Raw genomic sequence first — 21,084 nt, 5'->3', positions numbered from 1 at the left:
GGCAGGTCCCTCACATCCACAGTCCTGGAAACATCGTGAGTCCTTCGAACGTTAACGACACAAAGTGCAGGGGTCTCTCGGACACACATGTGCACATACGTGACTCACACGGGCACGCCTCAGCCCCCATGCATACACACTTCTGTGCACACACCACACTCGTGCACACATCCCGGGCACACCCTACTGCTGTCTGCTGCTCGCCAGCGTCAAGCACAGGTGGCCCCATTGCCTGAAGCCATGTGCTCTCCAGAAGGCCATGCCAAGGGCTCTGCCAGGCGCTGGACAAGGAAGGACCAGTGAAGGATGACAGGAGGACTGACCTGTGTGGTGACCGTGAGAGGGACCCACGTCAGCTGTTGGCCTGAACAAGAAAGAGGACCAGAGTGCCCAGACAGCTGACCCCATGCCAGGTGCCAGGAGGGGTGGGCAGGTGGGGGGCCACATGGGCGGTCGGAGTCCTTCCCCCACAGATGAATCATCGTGGCCCAAGGGAAAAGCACCTGCTGGCAACCCCCCTGGCGGTGTTGTGACGTGTTAATAGGACTGTCACAGAACTTACTGCCACCTCCCTAATGTACACTTGCTGGCTGTGGCCACATGTCAGCATTTTAAAGGTCATCTCTAACACACAAACTGGTGGGTCTTTTTAAAAGGCCATGGCTGCTCCCATGCGGGAGTGATAAACAGCCACATTGTCCCTGTAACTGCTCACGTGGCATGCTTTGTGCTGAACCCCAAGCCATCCCAGGGCCCAAGGTGAGGGTGGGGTCTTTGTGCACCTGGAGCTCCCAGGGCCGCTCTGGAATTATTTGCCGACTGACCCTGCCTGTGAGCCTGTATTTAGCTTCTCACCACATACTTTTGATTTCTTGTACTCAGCAAGTTCTAAGACCAATGTCTATCCCCTCCCTAAACTGAAGTTTGGTGACTTCAGTGCTCGCCTTCCTCAGGGCAGATTGGCTGAGGGATTTTCAGGAGCAAATGATCAGTGAAGAAAGAATTTCAGCCCAAGGACCAGTCCTGTCCCACTGGGGCTGTTCTCCTAATTCCTCCTCCAACACTGTCCAAGTGTGGCCAAGCATAGCCATGGAGCCGAGGCTGAGCATGTGGGGCCTGGTGTCCCTGCCGTCCCGACAGGGTCTGGCACAGACACAGTCCCAGGCTGACAGTGTAAGACCCAGAAAGGTCTCTCATGGCGGCTGCTGTCACATGTGCTGCCTTCATCCTGGACACACATCCCTTGGGCTTTTGCCTCCTGCGAGAGAACATTGACGTAGGTGACGCCAAAATCACAGCCTCCTCTGGGAAAGCCACGCACTCAGGCCGGCTTCTCACCCTCAGAACTGGAGGCATCCAGAGCTGCCGACTCTGCTGTGAGGTTGTCCTGGGTCTGGCAGGTGCTGAGCAGCGCCCCCACCCTCCCCACTAGACGCCAGCAGCCCCACCACAGTGTGACAACCAAATTGCCAAAGTGCCTGGGAGTGGGGGGCAGAATCATCCCTTACAGCCTCAGATCTACAGACCCGTGTGGCCTTCAGAACCAAGCACTGCCCAGGCCTGGGGTGGAGCCTGGCCCAGGTTAGTTTTGGAGCTGCTTCCAGAACCCCCAAAGGAGCGATTTTTCTGGAAGTGGTTACGTGGATTCCAGCCTGGTTTGGCAGTTCTCTGGGAGCCTCCCCTCGGCTGCCTCAAGGCACGGCAGGAAGTACCTCACCTGAGGCCATTTACACAGTGGGACTGGCACCTGCTTAAGAGAACAGTGCCTTAGAGCCGCCTGGAGTCAGCTGCCCTGGGCAGTGACGTGGCCAGCCACCACCTGCTGCAGCTCTGAGCCTCTGCCTTGGCACCAGGCCATCACAAAGGTGTCATCAAACTGTTTTTTTTTTTTTAATTATTTTAAAAAAATTTTATAACTGACATTAGGAAGAAAATAGTGCTTGGTTTGGCAATGTCGCAAGTGACAAATGACTCCTATTAAGGTTGTGAAATTAGCAGAGCTAAGTGACATTAGGGAATTCAGCAACATCTTTTTCACTCAACCAAACGGTTCCATCCACACTCTTAGTAACAAAAGAAACTGTCACTTTTCTACACCAGGGGAAGTTCAGACATCACCAATAAATAAAAGTCACGTCACACCCTTGTGATGCCTCTGTCACTGCATCTAAATTTCACTTTGTTGTAACAAGCAACACGCGTGTCCTAGACCCTTGTGATGTAAGGATTATTTATTAAAAGGAATAGAAAACTCTTTCTAGATCTTCTACTTATGAATAACTTCCCGAAATTTCACTCCTCTGTTGAGGGTTTTTGTTTTTTTTCAATGTTGGGCAAAATATACTATTTGTCTATAATATTTCATTATCAGAGAAAGCACTATTATTTCAGAGGCTTATAACATGGACTAATCCATGTACTGCAAACTAAAGCAACGAGACAATTAACTTCACCCTTCCCAGACCAGAAAACGTGCCAACAAGTGAGTGCTGGGGACAGTGTGGGCAAGGCCTCTTTCAGGTGGGCGGGTGAGTGTGCAAGGCCTGGGGCGTTGGCCAGGCCACTGCTCTCTGACCAGGCAAGTCCAGGGAACCATGCTAGAGGGCGTGACCACAGGGGCAAGGAGGCCACGTAAGGTGGCATTGCATGCTGATTGTTACAGACCATGGCAGCCAGCTTAGCTTGCACTTTCTGTGCTAATCGTTAGTCCCCTGACCTCTGCAGCTTACCCCAGGGCCTTGTATCAGCGGCTCTGGGGGCTGGTATGGGCTGAGGCGGCTCTGCAGAACTGCTGCCCTCTGAGTGTGGGCTCAGCACTCCCAGCCGTGTCAATTTTATGGGTTTTCACATGAGAAAGAGCCCCCCACTCCCAGCCCCCCGATGATCTTGATGGGGAGTTGTTTCAGCAACCGGTGACACACCTTGTCAACTCACAGTTCATTGACAAAACTTCCGGTCATGCCTGACTCCGAGGGGCGATCCTCCTGGTGCTCCAGAGGAAGGCTGAGGGGGGCAGACTGGTGGGATGTCCTCAGGGGAGGGGGACCTCCTGGCACAGTCAGGGTGGACAGCTGCAGCAAGGATTTGGAGGAACTCACATCTACACCAGTGAGTGGGACTCAGGCACAGTATGAAGTTAAAAGGCCTGTTTTGGACCGACATCGCACGCACCATTCCCCAGTCTCCAATGCGCCTGCTCAAACATCTCTGTAATCTCTACACACGAATAGCACGGACAGAGACGCCACCATTGGCAGGCTCATTGCTGGGGCAGGAGGAGAGACGGGACGGTAACCTTTTCTACGCTGGTCTCACTTCTGTGTGATGAAATATTAACAACGGCTTAATCTGGGTGGTGAGCACCCCAGTGTTCGCAAGGCTACATCTGCTTTTCATAGATCTATTGAAATTTTTCTTTTTTCTTTTTTTTTGAGACAGTCTCACTATGTCGCCGTTGGTGACTGCCGCGGCGTCACAACTCACAGCAACCTCAAACTCTTGGGCTTAAGTGATTCTTTTGCCTCAGCCTCCTGAGTATCTGGGACTACAGGCACCTGCCACAATACCCAGCTTTTGGTTGCAGCTGTCATTATTGTTTAGCAGGCCTGGGCCAGGCTTGAACCCGCCAGCCTTGGTGTATGTGGCTGACGCCCTACTCACTGAGCTACAGGCACCAAGCCTGAATGTTTTCTTAAAGTTACAAAATGTTTGCTAAAGACAGAAACGCACCTCACAGCTCAAGAAGCAGCAGAGTTCTAACCGCTACGCCCAAACTGCGCCCGGGAGGAGAAGGGGAAGAAGGGGCCTGCGCTCTGCTTCTAACTTCTGGTGTCGCCAACTTTCACTTCCCTTCTCAAAGTTGCCAGGCACTGGGTAAGATGGCAGGTAATAATCTATTTTAGTTAGAAACGGGGAATCATCAAATTTGTCCTCCCACCCACCCTTCCATTCCTGACAGGTCCTGATGGAACATGTTCGGGAAGAAATTAGAGGATGCCCCAGGCTTCCAGAGCCTGGGGAGGGCGGGAGGTGGGGGCTGAATGGCCTTTTTGTTTGCTCATTGACCTTGGGGGGCAGTTCGGGGGCAGCACAATTGTGCCCAAGTCCCCCAGTGCACAGCCACACATGAAATGAGCTGGTGCCCAGTCTTACCCCTTGGATGTCTTCAAGTTCTAGAAAATTTTATTCTAGGGCAGCGCCTATGCCTCAAAGGAGTAGGATGCTGGCCCCATATACCGGAGGTGGCAGTTTCAAACCTGCCCCAGCCAAAAAAAAAAAAAAAAGAAAACTTTATCCTAAAGTCAAATATTAGAAATGGAAAAACCTCTTAAAAGTGAAGGTCCCTTTAAACTGTCATCACTTATCCAGGGGGACTTTGTAGGAGCCTCCTTCAGACAGGAGAACAAGGGCACCCAGGGGACCCACCCAGCATTTCCTTGTGAGAGTTTATGAATTGAACCAACCCTCAAGGCCAGCAGCTGCATATAGGTGACAGAGAGGACCCTCAGCGATTACAGGGTCACTCACCGGGCACCTCCTTCTTGGCTGGGCAGGGATGCACTTTGTGATGCTTCCTACCCAGCAGTTATTGTGGAAAGAAAAATTGTAAGAAATGAATACTAAGTATAGGATTTCAAATATTAGAACCTCTAAGGAGTTTAGGAAAAATTATTTTAACAATGCCATCACACGTTACCTACACGACAAAGGCAGAGGTCTTCGGGAAGAGGAAGCGAATGGTCATCAGTAGCAGGAACACAGACCTTGGGTTCCAGGTGGCCCCCGGGGGCTTCTTGAGCCTTCACATGGGAAGCGCAACACCTCACCTGCCTCACCCTGCCAATGGCCCTCATCGTCCACTGCGAGAGGTGTCTCGGTGGCTTCTGGGCATGTCCAGAGTGTCACTCCTTCACTCTGGAGCCCGGCCGCTCGCTAGCACAGGACGCATGGCCAGCACTCGCCAGGGCTCTCCAGCGGGGAGGCTGCCCAGACCCAGCACTGCCCACCCCAGCCCGGCTGTGCCTCCTTCCCTCCTCTGGGCATGGCAGGGTTGGGCCGCATCATGGCCTCTGTCCACTTGATGCCAGGGCAACCCCAGATGGGGCGAGCGACGATGTCCTGGGGTGTTTACGTGTGAATGTATGTAGGGACGCGCGCATGTGAGTTCGCACGTGAGGTGTTTGCGTGTGAATGTATGTAGGCACGCGCGCATGTGAGGTCGCACGTGAGGTGTTTGCGTGTGAATGTATGTAGGGATGCGCGCATGTGAGTTCGCACGTGAGGTGTTTGCGTGTGAATGTATGTAGGCACACGCGCATGTGAGGTCGCACGTGAGGTGTTTGCGTGTGAATGTATGTAGGCACGTGCGCATGTAAGATAATTCCGTGGTCATATGTCTGATTACTCACTTATGACAGATGTGTCTCGAGTTATCGGCTGCTCCCTCTGCTGTATTCAGGCGTGGCCTTAGCAGGGTGGGATGGAATGGGGGTGCCTTAGGAGGGAGGGGGCCCTGCTTCATTTCTGCCAGGTTTCAAAGCCCCTGAGTTTTTTCTCCTTCCTGCTCCTCCATGACCACTTAGATGATAATTTATTTTGTGGTGGATCACTGTGAAGTCGCCCATTTGCTTCACTGTCTGGACATGGCCCTCCCCAAACCGGGCCACCAGCTGCGTCCTGGCCCCTTGGCAGCAGGGCCCTGCTAGGTGCCTGAGGGTCTCCTGGGCAGTGGAAGGGAGGGTCTGAGCATCCGCTCATGGTCCCCAGGGAGATGCCTGCACAGAGTGAACAGGCATGCGCTGGGCCCACTTAGAGAAGGACCCTCCCTGGGTCTGGTCCAAGCTCTGGCCGTGGTCTGGGCTGTGGGGAGCCCAGCTGGTCCCTGGGACACTGCCTGGGCTCCCCAGGCTTACTGTGCCTCCTCCTGACACTTCAGAAGCAGAGACTGGAAGTGAAGGCCAGGGGGTGAGCACCTGCCCTTGAGTGGTTAGGCTCAAGGAATAGGCGCTCTTCCTGTTTTACCCTCAAAGGGCCTCCCACCTTGATGGTCATAGCAAGGGTGGCCACTGGTCCAAGAGATGCAAGCTGCTCCAGTGCCCCAAGCACCTCCCCAGGTGCCCTGGGGGCTGCCTGGGCCTCACCCAGAGGGGCCTGTGCTCAGGGAAGCCCCCGCTGCACTGTGGGACCTCACATGGCTCCAGTAAGGGCCTGAGATCCATTCTGCACCAAGCCCGCAAATTATGCTGCTGCTTCTGACTTTCCCATATATAATTTAGTTCTAAAAACATTCTACGTGGGAGGTTTTCTGGACAAGGACAAACTTATTTTTTTCCCAGGTCTGATATTGTGGGCATTACTTCCTCTCTGCATCAGCAGCTGCCTGGACAAATGGACCTGTATTCCCCCAGAGCCTTACTTATGTCACAGCCTGAATGTGGGGTTTGCACACTCAAGCCTGTGCCTGAGGACCCCGAGCAGGTGTCCCCCTGGCAGGGCCCCCAGGAGCTCGGGTGAAGCCACTGAGCCAGGACATCACTGTACCATGGCTCTGAGCTTCCTGTAGGTAATGGGGGAGTCACGGGGGCTTCCTGCAGGTCAGCCATGGGAAAGCTCCCCTCCTGTCAGCCCTCCCTGCCCTGGGGAGGGAATAGTCAATTTAAAGGCACAGACTGCAGCCCGTGAATCTGTGACGTTCGCATTAACCCAGGGAAGGAATTTGTCTGTGACTGTCCAGGTGAGTGGGTAGGGTCACTATTTGAAAGCACTGAGATGTGCTGGCATCCAGTGGCCACTGTCCCAACAGTGTGTCCCAGCAAGACAGGCCCTTGGGTTGACCAGACGGCACACATTTAGGGAAATAGGGTGAAAGAAACAGAATCTGACCAGTGCAGTCACAGCGGGCAGCTGCAGAGCAAGACTACAGCCTTGGCCAGAACCCACAAGCCTAGACACAGCAGCTGCCCGCAGACTGCCAGCCTTGGCCCCTGGTCCCTGGTCAGGGCGGGAGCCTGTGACCTGCCATCTCACCAGATGCTACAAAGGGCACTGAATACAGGACACCAGGGCGCATAGTCACACCGGTTAAGGCGGCAAACCCTCCTCATGCCCCACTTACGCTGTCTCCCTGGCCCCCCAACCAACGCCTCATCCCCACCCACAGCAGACGCAAAAAAGGAAAATGGAACAATCTCAGTCATATTTTAAGCCACAAAGTAATATTTCCATAGCAGAGTGCAAATAGAATTTTACATAATGTACAGAATAAATGCCTCCCAAAATCAATATTTCCAGCTGGATGTACAAATTAAATGATGATATTCAAGTGTGAGATTAAAACAATGATTTAAGCTGGAAGCTGAGCTATGCTGCCTCATGCCTGCCTACTGCTGGTATGATAACGACACGTCTGCTCGAACTCAGCATTCAGCTCCCTCAACAGAAGAATGTGGGGATTCCTGCCTCAAAGCAAACACCTCCCCAAACCCGTTTTGGACGGGAAGATTGCACAGCCAGAGCCTGTGTGGGGATCTGGAGGTCTGGACAGAGCCTAGTCCCTGCTTCCGCATAGCAAGCGTCAATTTTCCAGAAGCATCTTTGGTTTCATACCTGCAGCTCCACATGCCTCTGTCCGGCTCCCCTTGCACATGCCAGGTCTGTGGAGCCCACACTCCCCTGGGGGCTTCCACGGCCATGCCCCGCTGTGCTGGTTCCCACTGCCCGCTCCGGGATGTGGCAGGGGCAGCAGCCACAGGGTCTGCTTGCTCCTGATCCCACCTGCTCCCCGCCAGCCCCCAGGCCTGTCCTGCACCTCCCCCACTCCGGCCATTTCCCGGCCATCCTGCTGCACTTGTTATCTGTTGATTTCAGTAACACTGGCCTCCTCCCCTCACCTCCTCCTCCCTCCTCCCCTCAGCTCCTCCTCCTCCTCGGAGGCCCCCTCATCTCACTCAGGGTCCTGCCCTGCTCCACGCCAGCTGCCGTTTCCTGCAGAAGCAGCACATGAAAAGCAGAAGGGACAGAGGAAGTGGCCCCAGCCTTAGATACGAGTGCAGCCCCCATCAGCCCCCTGATCTGAGCTCAGGGAGGCCTGGGCAGAGAATCCCATAGCACCCACAGGACCAGGAGGTGAGGAGGGGCTGGTTCAGCTGCCGTGTTTGTGGAAACTGGCTACACAGCTTAGCACACTGACACACGCGCACGTCACGCCTAGGGACACCCCAAACTACAGATGCCCCCAAATACCCTCCGAGGTTCCTGCCCCCACAGCTGCCAGAGGGCCTCTTGCGGCAGAGCTCACCAAAGTCATCGAACTTGACAGTGTTTGCTAACACTGGTGGTGCCTTGGTTTGCTTTTGACTGATTTCTAGGTGGTAGAGCTTTTTTACGCGTTCATTTCTTCTGGGTTTTTCCAGCTACATCCTTTGCCGTGTTCCCGCCTGCTCTCTGCTGAGTGGAGCAGATGTTTCTAAGGTGGGTTGCGTGGGACACGAGGGGCAGGGGCCAGATTTGGGGGTCTCTGAGCTCAGAAACAAAAGGGGCTCATTTCACACGTGGCTCCCTTCAGTGCTACCACCTCGCGCTTATCCGGTGTCCGTGGAACACCTCAGGTGGGACGTCCCTTAGGTGTGATGACCACGTGTGGACAGAAGGGCCAGCACTTATGTTAGTGTGGGCAGGTCCTGCCTCCAGACAGGGATTAGTGAGAAAACCCATGAACTCCCGTGCAGAGTGATCTGCAGGGTCCCTGCTCTGGAGTGACGGGGGTGATGCACCAGGCCGTCCTCACACAGCAAGAGTGAGCAGGTCTCCTTGGGCTTTGCTTGCATACAAGTTTATAAGCGTCTCCTCCAGGATGGCAAAATGGCTTGGGGCCAGGAGTAGGTGTCACTTCTGTGAGACGGGGGACGCTTGGCACAGCATAAGTTCCCCAACCAAGGGTTGAACCCTCCTCTAGTTTTCTCACTTAAGTAGTACAGAAGATAAGAACAAACTTTAAAATCCTGGATAATCCTCACTTTACTAGGCAGCAGTTTTATCTAAATCTGCTTTTTAAATTGTGCTCCCCTAGCACAATTTCCATAGAAGTGAGTTTCCACATCCAATTTCAGGTCTGGTTTAGAGAGCACCAGCCTTGGGCTCTACATGCCGAAGGCTTGTTTCCTGGCCTCATCTCCGAGTTGATGGCCCCCAGGGCTCGGCTGGTAAGGCCTCCACAGTCCACTTTGGCATGCGGAGGGGCAGGGCTTATCTGGCAGGATCAGGAGGTACTTGGATTTCTTGTGTATGGGACTGGTTCCCTGCCCTCCACCCCAGCCCCCAGGACAACCCAGAAGCATCATTTGGGGGAAATATGTTTACTTCAGTTAATTTAGCAAACATTTTTACAGAACATGCCATCGTGGACCAGAAATCACAGCACTTTAATATTAACATTTAATATTAAACATTTAATATTAACATTTAATTCTTACAAGAAACCGAGGATCCTTTGGTCTGAGTGTCAGAATAAGATTCTAAGAAAGCCAAGGATCCTTTTGCTACACCCATTACACAGATGGGATAATTGAGGCAAGAGGAGGTCACTGCACTGCTGAGTCCTGGGTCTGGAAGTCAGACATCCAGGCTGGGTTTCCCTACTGCTCCCTTTACTCGGAAAGCTCTCTTGGGCAGTGAGGTCTACGCTTTTGGGAGACCACTTGACAGTTTCGCTTGGTCCACATGGAAGGGGCTGTGTATCGCCCCGTGGGAACCTTGAGACATGCTTCCAAACCCATATTCAGTATCCTCCACGGGCAGCGCTGAGTGGGCAGTAAGGATATAAAAAGATGGGAAGGGGCTGCAGGAGGCTGGTGATTCCGTCCCAGCACGACCTCCCGGGCTGGTTCTCAGACACTCAGGCACTCTGAGCCCTGTTCCTGGATCCAGCGTCCAGGCTTGGGGGCACGGGTCCATGAATTTCCCAGTAGGGAATGTTCCAAAGTAACCTCTTTGAGCGACAGCAGTCTGACTGCCAGTCAGCTTTCAGAGGCCTCCCTGATGTTCCCTTCGCCGTTCTCCCTGACTTTCTCTGAGCCTTGTCCACCCTGGCAGATTCCCTGGGAGAAGACAGGGTAAGGGCAGGCTTGCAGCGCCCAGCTACATCCTTGGACCCTTCACAATAGTGATGATTCCGCTCTGCTGTGTGTGGCCTGGAGCAGCCACAAAGGAACTCAGACAGTGTCAGAATAAGATTCTAAGAAAGCCATTTGGGATCAGCATTCACAACAGCGTAAGCTGAGAAATGACACTCACAAATACATCACACCCAGCACCCAGCTCTCTAAGCAGAGAAGGTACAGTGAGAGCAAAAAGTTCTGAACGCGAGCCACCCGCTCTCAAGGACTCATGGTACAAATTTCCTACAGACGGGGTCCATGTCATGTTACAGTGCCCTTGTATGAAATTATAAAACCAATATGCACCCCGGGACTGTGCAATAAATAGAATTTATTAAAGGGCTTGTGAGGTGCCTCCAGTGAGAAATTCATCCTTGATCCAGATTTTAATAAGGATTATATAATCGTAATGAGACCCTAATAAAACGGCATCACCTGAATAATCCATTTTATCACCAGATTTATTATAATCCATTTCATCACCCGATTCATTATGAATTCCCATTTATTACAATCCATCAGATATTTAAAGTGTATGTAAATGATACAATATAAAATACATGAGGAACAAGAATTATGACACAGGTCTGTGTAACTCAGTCTTCTTGATATCTAAGATCTCTAGATATCAAGATAAAAGGATTTCGGCAGAAGGTTAAAAACGTGGCTTTGGGTCTCAGGAATGAAATACAAATGTCTCAGCCGGGACAGGGTCGTTCCTTCCTCAGGGGAAGAGATTCCAAGTCTCTGGAGTTAACTCTCTGCTAGGGCAGGATCCTGCAGGCCGCCCGAGCACCGCACGTCACCAGGAAACCTTCCTGCCGTGGCCTCTGCCGGAACCTTTCTCAAGTGCCTGATTCCCTGCGTGGGTGAAACCACCTCTGGATGGTACAAACCCTAATAACTGGGGACCAGGACCACATGCTTGTGAAAACAAAACAAAAAGGCAAGGTTGACGTCGAGCTACTTTGCAAGAAGCACAAGACAAGGAAGGGGAGCAGGACCTGTGTTCCCAGGACACGTCCTGAGCACGTTCCCAGCTAGTCTAAATCGCCTGTCTCTGCCTTAGCTCCCACTGCTGGCGGAGCAGGACCTGTGTTCCCAGGACACGTCCTGAGCACGTTCGCAGCTAGTCTAAATCGCCTGTCTCTGCCTTAGCTCCCACTGCTGGCGGAGCAGGACCTGGGTTCCCAGGACACGTCCTGAGCACGTTCGCAGCTAGTCTAAATCGCCTGTCTCTGCCTAAGCTCCCACTGCTGGCGGAGCAGGACCTGTGTTCCCAGGACACGTCCTGAGCACGTTCGCAGCTAGTCTAAATCGCCTGTCTCTGCCTTAGCTCCCACTGCTGGCTGAGCAGGACCTGGGTTCCCAGGAACGTCCTGAGCACGTTCCCAGCTAGTCTAAATCGCCTGTCTCTGCCTTAGCTCCCACTGCTGGCGGAGCAGGACCTGTGTTCCCAGGACACGTCCTGAGCACGTTCCCAGCTAGTCTAAATCGCCTGTCTCTGCCTTAGCTCCCACTGCTGGCGGAGCAGGACCTGTGTTCCCAGGACACGTCCTGAGCACGTTCGCAGCTAGTCTAAATCGCCTGTCTCTGCCTTAGCTCCCACTGCTGGCGGAGCAGGACCTGGGTTCCCAGGAACGTCCTGAGCACGTTCCCAGCTAGTCTAAATCGCCTGTCTCTGCCTTAGCTCCCACTGCTGGCGGAGCAGGACCTGTGTTCCCAGGACACGTCCTGAGCACGTTCCCAGCTAGTCTAAATCGCCTGTCTCTGCCTTAGCTCCCACTGCTGGCGGAGCAGGACCTGTGTTCCCAGGACACGTCCTGAGCACGTTCCCAGCTAGTCTAAATCGCCTGTCTCTGCCTTAGCTCCCACTGCTGGCGGAGCAGGACCTGTGTTCCCAGGACACGTCCTGAGCACGTTCGCAGCTAGTCTAAATCGCCTGTCTCTGCCTTAGCTCCCACTGCTGGCGGAGCAGGACCTGTGTTCCCAGGACACGTCCTGAGCACGTTCGCAGCTAGTCTAAATCGCCTGTCTCTGCCTTAGCTCCCACTGCTGGCGGAGCAGGACCTGGGTTCCCAGGAACGTCCTGAGCACGTTCCCAGCTAGTCTAAATTGCCTGTCTCTGCCTTAGCTCCCACTGCTGGCGGAGCAGGACCTGTGTTCCCAGGACACGTCCTGAGCACGTTCCCAGCTAGTCTAAATCGCCTGTCTCTGCCTTAGCTCCCACTGCTGGCGGAGCAGGACCTGTGTTCCCAGGAACGTCCTGAGCACGTTCCCAGCTAGTCTAAATCGCCTGTCTCTGTCTAAGCTCCCACTGCTGGCGGAGCAGGACCTGGGTTCCCAGGACACGTCCTGAGCACGTTCCCAGCTAGTCTAAATCGCCTGTCTCTGTCTAAGCTCCCACTGCTGGCGGAGCAGGACCTGGGTTCCCAGGACACGTCCTGAGCACGTTCGCAGCTAGTCTAAATCGCCTGTCTCTGCCTTAGCTCCCACTGCTGGCGGAGCAGGACCTGTGTTCCCAGGAACGTCCTGAGCACGTTCGCAGCTAGTCTAAATCGCCTGTCTCTGCCTTAGCTCCCACTGCTGGCGGAGCAGGACCTGTGTTCCCAGGACACGTCCTGAGCACGTTCCCAGCTAGTCTAAATCGCCTGTCTCTGCCTAAGCTCCCACTGCTGGCGGAGCAGGACCTGTGTTCCCAGGACACGTCCTGAGCACGTTCCCAGCTAGTCTAAATCGCCTGTCTCTGCCTTAGCTCCCACTGCTGGCGGAGCAGGACCTGTGTTCCCAGGACACGTCCTGAGCACGTTCGCAGCTAGTCTAAATCGCCTGTCTCTGCCTTAGCTCCCACTGCTGGCGGAGCAGGACCTGTGTTCCCAGGACACGTCCTGAGCACGTTCCCAGCTAGTCTAAATCGCCTGTCTCTGTCTAAGCTCCCACTGCTGGCGGAGCAGGACCTGTGTTCCCAGGAACGTCCTGAGCACGTTCGCAGCTAGTCTAAATCGCCTGTCTCTGCCTAAGCTCCCACTGCTGGCGGAGCAGGACCTGTGTTCCCAGGAACGTCCTGAGCACGTTCCCAGCTAGTCTAAATCGCCTGTCTCTGCCTTAGCTCCCACTGCTGGCGGAGCAGGACCTGTGTTCCCAGGAACGTCCTGAGCACGTTCCCAGCTAGTCTAAATCGCCTGTCTCTGCCTTAGCTCCCACTGCTGGCGGAGCAGGACCTGTGTTCCCAGGACACGTCCTGAGCACGTTCGCAGCTAGTCTAAATCGCCTGTCTCTGCCTAAGCTCCCACTGCTGGCGGAGCAGGACCTGTGTTCCCAGGACACGTCCTGAGCACGTTCCCAGCTAGTCTAAATCGCCTGCCTCTGTCTAAGCTCCCACTGCTGGCGGAGCAGGACCTGTGTTCCCAGGACACGTCCTGAGCACGTTCGCAGCTAGTCTAAATCGCCTGTCTCTGCCTAAGCTCCCACTGCTGGCGGAGCAGGACCTGTGTTCCCAGGAACGTCCTGAGCACGTTCCCAGCTAGTCTAAATCGCCTGTCTCTGCCTAAGCTCCCACTGCTGGCGGAGCAGGACCTGTGTTCCCAGGACACGTCCTGAGCACGTTCGCAGCTAGTCTAAATCGCCTGTCTCTGTCTAAGCTCCCACTGCTGGCGGAGCAGGACCTGGGTTCCCAGGACACGTCCTGAGCACGTTCCCAGCTAGTCTAAATCGCCTGTCTCTGCCTAAGCTCCCACTGCTGGCGGAGCAGGACCTGTGTTCCCAGGACACGTCCTGAGCACGTTCGCAGCTAGTCTAAATCGCCTGTCTCTGTCTAAGCTCCCACTGCTGGCGGAGCAGGACCTGGGTTCCCAGGACACGTCCTGAGCACGTTCGCAGCTAGTCTAAATCGCCTGTCTCTGCCTTAGCTCCCACTGCTGGCGGAGCAGGACCTGTGTTCCCAGGACACGTCCTGAGCACGTTCGCAGCTAGTCTAAATCGCCTGTCTCTGTCTAAGCTCCCACTGCTGGCGGAGCAGGACCTGGGTTCCCAGGACACGTCCTGAGCACGTTCGCAGCTAGTCTAAATCGCCTGTCTCTGCCTTAGCTCCCACTGCTGGCGGAGCAGGACCTGTGTTCCCAGGACACGTCCTGAGCACGTTCCCAGCTAGTCTAAATCGCCTGTCTCTGCCTTAGCTCCCACTGCTGGCGGAGCAGGACCTGTGTTCCCAGGACATGTCCTGAGCACGTTCGCAGCTAGTCTAAATCGCCTGTCTCTGCCTTAGCTCCCACTGCTGGCGGAGCAGGACCTGTGTTCCCAGGACACGTCCTGAGCACGTTCCCAGCTAGTCTAAATCGCCTGTCTCTGCCTTAGCTCCCACCGCTGGCGGAGCAGGACCTGTGTTCCCAGGACACGTCCTGAGCACGTTCGCAGCTAGTCTAAATCGCCTGTCTCTGTCTAAGCTCCCACTGCTGGCGGAGCAGGACCTGTGTTCCCAGGACACGTCCTGAGCACGTTCGCAGCTAGTCTAAATCGCCTGTCTCTGCCTTAGCTCCCACTGCTGGCGGAGCAGGACCTGTGTTCCCAGGACACGTCCTGAGCACGTTCGCAGCTAGTCTAAATCGCCTGTCTCTGCCTTAGCTCCCACTGCTGGCTCTCTTCTCTCCTACGCTGGGCACTCCATATCTCTTCCCCTCCATCTCCCGTCCCTTCTCTTTTCATGTGATCTATTCCTCAGCCAGTCAGTAAGGTCTTTATGAGCAGGACCTGGCCAGCTCCGCTGCCTCTGAACCGCAGAGTAACGCTGTGTACGTTGTCCAGGATACCTGATGGCATTATTGGTTTGGCACGGCTCTCCCTCAAGGTCAAATGACCACAAAACAAAGCAAAACCAAGATGTGCAGAGGAGGAGCCTGTCCCACGGGGCCCCAGGTAACCGTGCTCTTTGTTAACTCTGCCACTGCGGTAAGACGTCCTGTGGCACTGACACGCACTGCAGTAGCCAGGACTGGTGCAATGTGTCTGAGGAAGGGGAGAACCGGGGACCCACGGGACGTCCCAAGGAGCTCCCTTGTTAAGGACACCGAGGCAAGACCCTCTCCCGGCCCCAAACTATGAGGGACGCTGAACAGATTTCCACACGGGAGAGGAGGTGCTCTCAGAGATCCCTGCTCACAGAGCACAGGGGCCACGCTTTTATATAAAAAAAAAATCTTTTATTTTAAAAAAATGACAGCTACCTTTGTAAGACAGGAAGTTAGGATGGTACCAGCAGCTCTAGGGTCTGGGCATGAGGCTGCGATGCTCTTGGTGGGATTTGGAGGATGCTAACCATTTATGTGCTTTCCTGCCTGCACTGTAGTTCATGAAAAGTTTCACAGTGTCAGCAAATACTTCCAGAGTCACAGCGCAATCACAAAGGCAAAAAGGAGCCCATCATCTGAGTGCCCAGGAGGGTCCCAGCGTGGGAGACCACACGTTGTCACGCTGCTTTGGTGCTAGAGCACTTAGCAAATGAAACTCGAGTCAATGTTCAAAAAGCTTTCCGAGAACATAATTAGATTAGAATGTTACATTTGTTAATTTTTCAGTTGCTCATTTAAACTGACATGCCATTTGATTTTGACAGAAACCTTTTTATCTTGATGTAAGGCTGTAGGATTAAAAAAATAAAGCTATATTTAGGAAGTTCTGAAATATGACAACTGCCATAATGGAACCGAAACCACTCACTCCATCATCGACATCTAAGAATCACGAAATAAATCATCTTTCCCTACAACATTAAAAGACAACTCTAGGGTATAGTCTTTATTTAAACTTTAAAAAAAAATGACTGTATCATCAGAGGAGAAATCCTGATTCCAGAAATGTGTCCGGCGCTCACATGGGCAAGTGGGCTCCTCAGAGACGCGCCAGGCAGGTGATGTAGAAAGGTGGCGGCTTCCTTCTGCACGGAGCAGTGTGGATGCTGCGTGGGCCATGTCTATTCCAGTAATAAAGACCATCTTCCTGCTCTGCCTGTGTTGTTCACCAGGGACTTTGGAAATGTCGGACGGAACCACCTGTGTGATGATTGTCAGGAAGAGAGGGAAGGAGGGAACTCCACAGTTTCTGGGCATGGACAGCCTGGGTTCCAGGGGCTAGCCACCTGCTGTTGGGCAAAGCAGCTCGTTTCTTGGACCTGCTGGCTGGCTTTTCTGTACAGTGGAGCATTAATAGAAGTATTGCCTGCGTGGTAAAGCTGGGTAGCTGACCAGCAAACACCGCACTGCCCTCTGTAGTCAGCAGGGATGGCCTCTCATCTCCGTGATGCCAAAAGGGGTGAGATGTGCCCCTGGCCCTGGGCGCGCCTGGGGACCAAGTTAGGAGCCTAAAGATAGATGGAGTCCAGGATGGGGAAGGGACACCTGCAGTGGTCTGTCACCTGAGCAGGAAAGAAAACTGCAGAGCACCTGGGAGCCTGGTCTTCCCTGTTCCAGCAGCTTATCAATAAGAATGTAAATAAAGAGAAACTGTGGCCGAGGCCTCGTGCCAGGAACACAGGAGACACGATCAGGCAAGTTCTCGGCTCCCGTTGGGGGTGGGGGCTGGTGAAGAGACTCCTGGATGGGGCTGAAACGCTTCCTGGGATCCCAGCCACTCCAGGCGCCTGCAGAAGCCTCCGCTGCATCCTTGGTCTCTCTGCAGGTGCCCGTGGGAGGTGCCCGCTCCCGCTCTCCAGGCAGGAGCCCACCCACCGGGAGCCAGGAAAACCATCCAGCTGAGCTGCACACTGGGGACAGAGCAAGGGAGAAAGCACTGTGTTCTGGATGAGAGATGTTGAGGGTGGACAGGGAGAGAGGGAGAGGAGGCTGTTTGCTGTGGGAGACCCTGGCTTCTGTGCATTCAGGGGTGGATTGGAGAACATGCCTGTTGTTCAGTCCAAGAAATCTGCCTGCAAGGGTGCTACTGTAATGAATGAGAATGGGAGAGGAAAAGGGTGTATTTCTAAAATTTTAATTTTGAAATAGTTTAAGACTGACAGAAGTTGCAGAAAGAGTAAGCAGAGTGCAGACTATTTTTCACCAGCCTCCTCTGATGACACCCTGGACCCATGGCCACCATGGCAAGCAGGGACAGCAGGCGGGGCCATGTGTGGCTCTGCCAGGGCCATCCCGAGATGAGCCTCTTCTTTCACGGATATATTTAAGTGACTCTGCTGTCACTGTTTACCTCCAACAGGGAAGAGTTCTGGGTACAAATGAGGTTTATCCATAACAACGTTCCTCTAACTCCAGCGGCACATACCCAGGGCGGCACCGGGGCCTCTGAGGAGCTCTTGGATTTCAGTGGAGTTGTGGGTTTTCACAGCGTTAGCAGCTGGCACACAATGAGCTGCCCAGGTGGGTGTTCATGTGCAGACTGGTCCATGGTGGCCGTGCCTCTGGAACCCCACGGTCCCTCACTGGAAAGCACATAATCCCCTGCTAGTCACCGAGGGATGGCACAGCCCAGGAGTCTCCTGCACCCAGCTGGCGGTGCCCCAAGCACAGAGGAAAGAGACAGCTCCTTCTTTGGAACCACAGACACACTGGCCCCCATCCCTCACCCACCCTGGCCTGTTTTACAGAGTTTTGCCTTTTTTAGGCAAAGAGCTGCTTTCTGGCAGTCTTGCCCTATTTGGCAGGGAGAAGAACTCTTCAACCACTTAGGCTGATGGTTCTAGAAAACGAGTCCAAGTGCCTGGTTCACATAGGTAAACAGGACTCTGTGCACCTGCTCCCTGGGGCCCACGGGTCTGTGCCTGGCTCAGCCATCAGGGCCGCAATGGTCCTCGGGATCCCTGGGCACAGAGACACCCAGCTCCCACAGTCACCCTCCCTCAGCCCTCTTGCTCTTTAGCCTCTCAACGGTGTTCCCTGCCTGAAGTCAGTGAGTCCCTCGCAGGATTTACCAGACTTAATGTGGGAAAAGAACAGTGTACATAGGATGCACAGGGTGCCAAAAAAGTATGCACATTTTAAGAAGGAAAATACTGTGTTAAAATGGTAATAATAATGCCGATCACCTTCGGTATCTGGTACGCTGCATCTCATACCTCTTAAGATAGAAGAAGTCACGTGTGACTTGAGTGTTGACATTTTAACAGCTTTTTCTTTCTTAAAGTGTATGCATTTTTTGGGCACCCTCTGTATGTGTGTGCACATACATGTGAGGGTGTGCACACACGTGTGTGCGTACATATACATGTGAGCATGCACACACATGCGAGGGTGTGCACATACACGTGAGCGCGTGCACATCCATGTGAGCGTGTGTGCATGCACATCAGTCAGGAATGCTCCCCTGCCACCCTCAGCTGACTCTGATTTTGTCTTTTCTTTTCTTTTCTATCTTCTCTCCTCTTTTTTACACATGGGGTCTTGCTCTGTCACACAGGCTGGAGTGCAGTGGTGCCATTCTTAGCTCATTGCAGCCTCCAACTCCTAGGGTTCAAGTGATTCTCCTGTCCCAAAGTGCTGGGCTCACAGGTGTAAGCCACTGTGCTGAGCCTGTCCTGCTTTGAAGGTGGCCCCCCCGGTGCCTGGAGAATGACCACATCCTTCCTCTGGTCTGGTATCTAAAGTCAGTCTCTATCCGTAAGTGCTGCACAAGCACAACTGAAGGGGAAAAGCATCCCCGGTGGTGCCAGCTCCGATGCCCCACCCCTGCTGCGTGGCCTTCTCAGGCGAGCATGTGGGCAGATGCTTTCCTGCCCGGGGCCTCAGCACCAAAGGTCTCCTCCTGCCCCCCTTGGCTCCCAGTGAAAGGAGAACCCTTGGCCTTGGCTCTGCGTGAGATGGGGCGCTGGCTGTGCTGAAGCCACATTACTGCAGCAGCTTAAGTGGAAACCACCCCTCCCTCTGTCATCATCCCGTACACACACCAGGAGGGGGCCAAGCCATGCTCACCACGCTGCCTGGGCCCCTGTGTATGGGCCACATGGCCCTTATTAAAGGAGGAAATGTGGGGCATAACCCTCAGGCCTGGACGAGAGGCAGTTTCTAGACATTTTTTTTCTCCTCTGATTTCCCAGTTTTCTTGTGCATTTCTGAAAAAGGAAGTCCGGCCTATACCTGGCACCCTTCAGGACGCTGGTGCCCTTATTTCCTGGCAGGCAGAGGAGGTCACCCTGCCAAGCTATGGTGAGTGGCCTCAGATGGAACAGGCAGCAGGACCACGCTGAGACCTTTCTCAGACTGAGCCTGGTGGACTGGGGCCCACGCTGCAGCAACATCACCACATGGGGTCTCCTCCTGACCCGGATGGACATTTGGCCGGGGGCATGCTGGGATGTCAGGGCTGGGCGGGACGGTGGGGCTGGTGACTGGGGAGTGTCTCGTGGTGACTGCCATGCCCAGGGTGCTGACGGCTTTGGATCGCACCTGCATCATATGTCCTTGTGACGACCGTGTTAGAAAACTTTCAGGAAGGTGTTTTTGTGGGGAGTGGTGGAGGGCGGGTCGGAGAAAGAGTAGAAAACGATAAACAGGTGTTTCACCTCAAGTATTTCATATTAAAACACAAATCTAATTATTTCCCTGTTTTTTCATTTTAATCATCAGAAATGGAGGGGTGTAGATATCAGATTTGGTTTGTTCCTCTCCCATCATGGCTGTCACCAGCATTCAGGGACCAACTGGGACAGAGCAGGCTCCTCAGCCCTCCGCTGCCCACTGAAGGAGCAGGTTTAATAAATTTATCAGTGCTGTTCTTTGTTCCCATTCAAGTTCAATTAGTTGGATTAAATGACATGATGGATATGAAAAGGTCTTGAAGAGAGTTTAATGCACTGCGCGCGCACACACACACACACAGTATCATCGTGGGAACCATGGAGAACAAGTTATCTCAACTGTAATTACGGGATGTATGCACGGTGGGTACTAACAGAGGACCCGGATCTCAGCTGTAATGATGGGACATCTGCATGGTGGGTACTAACAGTGGACCCTGATCTCAGCTGTAATGATGGGACATCTGCATGGTGGGTACTAACAGAGGACCCTGATCTCAGCTGTAATGACAGGACGTCTGCATGGTGGGTACTAACAGAGGACACTGATCTCAGCTGTAATGATGGGATGTCTGCATGGTGGGTACTAACAGAGGACACTGATCTCAGCTGTAATGACGGGACATCTGCATGGTGGGTACTAACAGAGGACCCTGATCTCAGCTGTAATGACGGGATGTCTGCATGGTGGGTACTAACAGAGGACACTGATCTCAGCTGTAATGATGGGACATCTGCATGATCGGTACTAACAGAGGACCCGGATCTCAGCTGTAATGATGGGACATCTGCATGGTGGGTACTAACAGAGGACCCGGATCTCAGCTGTAATGACGGGACATCTGCATGGTCGGTACTAACAGAGGACACTGATCTCAGCTGTAATGATGGGACATCTGCATGGTGGGTACCTAACAGAGGACACTGATCTCAGCTGTAATGACGGGATGTCTGCATGGTGGGTACCTAACAGAGGACACTGATCTCAGCTGTAATGACGGGACGTCTGCATGGTGGGTACTAACAGAGGACACTGATCTCAGCTGTAATGACGGGACGTCTGCATGGTGGGTACCTAACAGAGGACACTGATCTCAGCTGTAATGACGGGACATCTGCATGATCGGTACTAACAGAGGACCCGGATCTCAGCTGTAATGATGGGACATCTGCATGGTGGGTACTAACAGAGGACCCGGATCTCAGCTGTAATGACGGGACATCTGCATGGTCGGTACTAACAGAGGACACTGATCTCAGATGTAATGATGGGACATCTGCATGGTGGGTACTAACAGAGGACCCAGATCTCAGCTGTAATGATGGGACATCTTCATGGTGGGTACCTAACAGAGGACACTGATCTCAGCTGTAATGACGGGATGTCTGCATGGTGGGTACTAACAGAAGACA

General features: G+C 53.6%; 1 protein-coding gene across 1 annotated transcript in view; it reads right to left on the bottom strand.

Moving 5' to 3' along the window:
- CDH4 (cadherin 4) overlaps nucleotides 1-21,084 on the bottom strand; it is a 469,303-nt gene that overhangs the window by 239,404 nt on the left and 208,815 nt on the right. The window lies entirely within an intron of this gene.

Source organism: Nycticebus coucang, chromosome 21 (genome assembly GCF_027406575.1).
Source record: "Nycticebus coucang isolate mNycCou1 chromosome 21, mNycCou1.pri, whole genome shotgun sequence".
NCBI classification, from domain to species: Eukaryota; Metazoa; Chordata; class Mammalia; order Primates; family Lorisidae; genus Nycticebus; species Nycticebus coucang.
The sequence above is the reverse complement of the archived record's forward strand: the minus strand, read 5'-3'. Positions and strand labels throughout refer to the sequence as shown.